This window comes from Pygoscelis adeliae, unplaced genomic scaffold, assembly GCF_000699105.1.
Source record: "Pygoscelis adeliae isolate BGI_AS28 unplaced genomic scaffold, ASM69910v1 Scaffold320, whole genome shotgun sequence".
Taxonomy (NCBI): domain Eukaryota; kingdom Metazoa; phylum Chordata; class Aves; order Sphenisciformes; family Spheniscidae; genus Pygoscelis; species Pygoscelis adeliae.
This window is the reverse complement of record NW_008823967.1, coordinates 1,179,403-1,183,702: the sequence shown is the minus strand read 5'-3', so window position 1 is coordinate 1,183,702 and position 4,300 is coordinate 1,179,403. Positions and strand designations below refer to the sequence as shown.

Here is a 4,300-nt window from a genome sequence, read left to right as displayed (position 1 = left end):
CGTGCGCGCTGCGCCCCGCCGCTGCCGGGCTGCAGCGCCGCTATACCGCTACTCGCTGCATTGTAAACATCTGGGGCTGGGTTCGCACAGACCTCACACGCATTTCATTGTCATATTTTTTTTTTTAAAGAAATTATTTCAAAGTAAAAGTCATGTGGCCGTTTCCATGGCTGAAGTTTCGAGCTTTTCTGTAGTACTAATTAGGTTTTTAGTAAGAGCATGCTTCTGGTAATGTGTTTTCGGCTGTCAGCGCTAGCAATGTAACCTTTATTCGGTTTTCCTGCCTGTGCAATCTCAAATCGGAGTAACTGTAGTAAATCACAATATATTGCATTGTAACTCTTAAGTGACTGCGTCCTGCTATAGTAGCATGCTGAGAAAGTAAGCTCTGTTATGCAAGTGTTGGAGGAAACTCTCTGACTTGCCTCCCTGGTGGAGAACCACGTTTTGGTTCTTGGGTTGTTTTAAATAAATCCAGATAAACCTGGGTATAAATCTTCTGTTAAATTAAAACAACTTAAAGTGACTTAAGTTAGATCCCTTCTTAGCTAACGTGTAAAGTATGGAGTACTTCAGCAGGTTGCCATGCTGTGTGATAGACATTACTGTTAATTCAGCTGTATTTCTATTAGATACCCATAATACAGGCTTACAAACGGGGAGGAGAGGGCTGCTGTATCATATGTCACTACTTCACTTGCTCCACCTTGCAACTTCATACTTTATCATGCACTTAATGTTTGTAAAAGCTTTAGATGTCAAAGCAGCTGAATCTTACCACCTCCCTTTCTATATTTTATAGAAAGACAAATTCTTGAAAAACATAGCTATGATGAAGGCTTCACTTTGCTGAATTTGTGTGGAATGAGGTCCTAGCACTGCATTTCTTAGATTACTTTTGTTTGTAGAGGAGGACAGTGTCGTTCCCCTAAAATGGGACTCTGAAAGCTTTGTGTGCAACTCTGAGAATGCACACAGCCATTCTGCGTAGAGCATTGCTGCTGAAAAGGCTATAAGGGGCCCAATCTGACAACAGTGTACTCGGAGAAGTGACTACTCATCTGAGCAGTCCCACTTAGCCAGCAGAACTGTTCAGTAAGTAAAGTTGCACACATGCATGAACTTCTGCAAGATCATGCCAAGAAGAGGAAGAATACACTGAAATGCGCATATGCATCCTTCTACTCTTTCAGCCTACATGCAAGAACAACCCCCTGCAACTATAGGATGTGATTCTTTTTTCCTAGTTTTCCAGTCAGTGCACCAGAAAGAGAATTGGCATTCTAGGTGATGTCATGGTTATTGTCATATCTGCAGAGTATCTACTGAAAGAGAGAATGTAATTTGTTTCATATAAAAGCAAAACAATGCCTTTATTATACATAGTTGTATCCTGTCCCTCAAGTTTATGTGCAGTGAAGAAAGGATTCCCATGATCTTAAAACTTGCAACTTGCTAACCACACTTACATCACAAAGTCAGACCTAGTGTACATCTTTAAATACAAAACAATTAGGATCTTGGTAGCAGAAGATAAGTCAAACAGTTGTATGTTCTTCTTTAATAGCCATTGTAATTTGCAGTGTGAAATTGTGTTTTCTGTAAAAGTACATAGTCTGAGATCATTTAAGAATATATTTACTGTGCCTTTATTTCAAGGGTGCCTGTGTAGCAAAACATTGCAAGTGATTCACAAAATCTATGTTTTTTCATAACCTCACATGTAGCTGTGCCATCATAATGCTGCCGTAATCCCCAGCTGGACTGATTCCATGCAAATATATGGTATCTTTAAGGTAGTCTAAAATCCGTAATTAGATGTGAATAGATTTCTACCATGCATAAAGGGTTAGCCAGCCAGCCCACTAAATTGTAGCCTGTTTAACATTAAAGGCTATTTAATCTCTAATAGAAGTTCCTCTTTTGAAACCATGCTTTCCTAAACAAATAATAGTGACTGTTCACACACAAGACGTTGAAATATTCTAATTTGGAGGCTAATTTTCTTTTTCTCATATGCTAATGTTTAAAATCCATTTATGCTGCAGTAAAGCCTTATCTGTAGGGCTGTAAGATCATGATATGTTGTGTAATTAGACAACAGCTTTCATGGCTGGCTGCCAGTTAAGCACTGTCAAGTAAGAAGAACAGTTGGAGAAAGTCAGAATAAACATTCAGAAAACAGAATTTAGTCTCCAGCCTTTAAATGGCTCAAGCAGCATTCATAGGTTTGCTCTATAAATATTGTGTAGAGTGTGCTAAATTAAAGTTTACTCTGGCAGATGTTTTCCAACTTGATTGCTTGAAACTTCCATCAGCCTTTCTCTACCTATAGGGTGATGGGAAGAGAGGTGGCTTCTGACTTCTCTGTCAGGAGGCTGGGGGAACTTGCAGAATTTGGCATAGCTGGAGGGTGTCGTTCACTAGATAGAAGTAGGACACTTCCTACGTTTTGTTTTATTGTTCCTTACAGCTGGAAGTTTGTTCTCAAAATGCAACTAAAGCTCGTCCCACAGCACCACAGCTATGAAATCCCTTGCCCCTGTTCTTGATACAGCCATTTGTATGCATGAGTAAGGAAAGCTGTACTGCTTTCTGGTGACGTAAGTACTTGTTGGGGGAAAAACAAAACCAAAAAGCCTCCCAAGAGCAATTACAAAAGCTTTCACTATAACTTGAGATCTGGGATGACCAAGAGAAGCTTAGGCCATATATTAAAATGGAGAGAGAACTGCACAGGTGCAGATTCTGCCTTTACTTGCACCCAGAAAGCTTTCTTGAAGATAGTGAAACTCTTTGGGTTTAATGGATGGTGTTCATCGGGCTATGTGATATATGATAAGCTGGTTCAGGAAAACTTGGACATATTTTTGAGTGTTACACTATTTTCGATTGACTTTTAAGGCAACTGTTAATAGAGCTATGAAGCACACAGACTTCAAATTTACAGGACAGATCTTAGTAGCTGAAGAACAGTAACACAAAATGTGATGCTTAACTAGCAGCAGCTAACCTGCAGTCTGTGGAGGGAGCTCTGCCTGGGTGAGGATTGCAGGATCAGGCCATTATTTAGGTACGTGTTTATGGAGTGGCGTCTGTGTCATTGAGCCTGGACGCTAGCGGGAAGAATTGCTGGAGCGATTCCTGCGGGCTTTGGACCGAGCAGTGCTATGCAAAACCTACGGTAGATGGCGGCACATCCACTGCCTGGTGTCACCTCTGCTCGAAGTCGGTGGACAAGAAGGGGCTGGATCCTCAGCTGTATGAGCTAATTTAGCTCAAGCAAAGCTAAAAGGTCTTATACCAGCTGAGATCCTATTAATTGGCCTTCTGAGCGTCCAAAGTGGATTAATCCAAACAGTGGAAAGGCACTGCAATTGCAGAGTAAGAGTGTTCACTGGGGGAGCTAGCATGAAATAATTAGCTACTTCTCACAAGCTCACCTATTCCAGGCTTTTCTCTTGAGTATGCAATTACCTTTTATACATAGCTTTAGGATCTGCTGAAGTCCCTGATAGTCTTTGGTCTTGCTTTAGTTAGTGTGGGATCAGATTAGCAACATAGTGACTAATAGCAAGAAAGTTTTGAGCCTCACTCTGTAGCCCAAAAGATTAGCCACTCTAATTACTAGAAATGCTGAACATTACTGCTGAGGGTTTTAAGTGTGTGCATATATACATGACATATAAATACAGACTGATACTATGTATTGAGTTATATACATAAAGATAGCATTAAAACTGTTTCAATTAAGTATACTCAGTTTGATACTCAGTTTTTTGATTATACCTCAGGTGTAATAAAATCAGAAAGCTTGCTAGGTACCTTAACCTCAGCAGTAAAGCTCAAACCAGATTAGAATACTTGGTAAAATATGTTCTTTTGCTACTGAACATTTTTTAAGCTAGCTCTTTGGGGTTAGCGACTCCTCATGAGCTGGTGTTTGTAAATTAATGTAAGAACTTTTCTCTGTTTTTCTGAAGACTGATTAGTAGGCATATATGTTTTGTTGTTTTACTCTCTATACAGATCTGATTTATTTTTTTGCCAATCAGAAAGACTTAAAATAAGAAATAATACTGTTTTAGTGAAGTAATTTGAATCTTAGGTTCTTTAATATGAAATGTATAAGTCCTTATGGAGATGATTTCTCACTTTGTCTTTTTTTTTTTTATTATTCCCTCTGCAGAACTGAGTTACATAATTTATAACCACCAGTATACAACCTTAGGCACTTAGGATTTATGAATGTGGAAAAAACTGTGCTATTTAACGTCTACATGACACTCTCCTGTTACCC

At 39.3% G+C, this 4,300-nt stretch overlaps 1 protein-coding gene across 1 annotated transcript in view; it reads left to right on the top strand.

Annotated features, from left to right (window-relative positions):
- Positions 1-4,300, top strand: part of FGF10 (fibroblast growth factor 10) — a 62,265-nt gene that overhangs the window by 1,486 nt on the left and 56,479 nt on the right. The window lies entirely within an intron of this gene.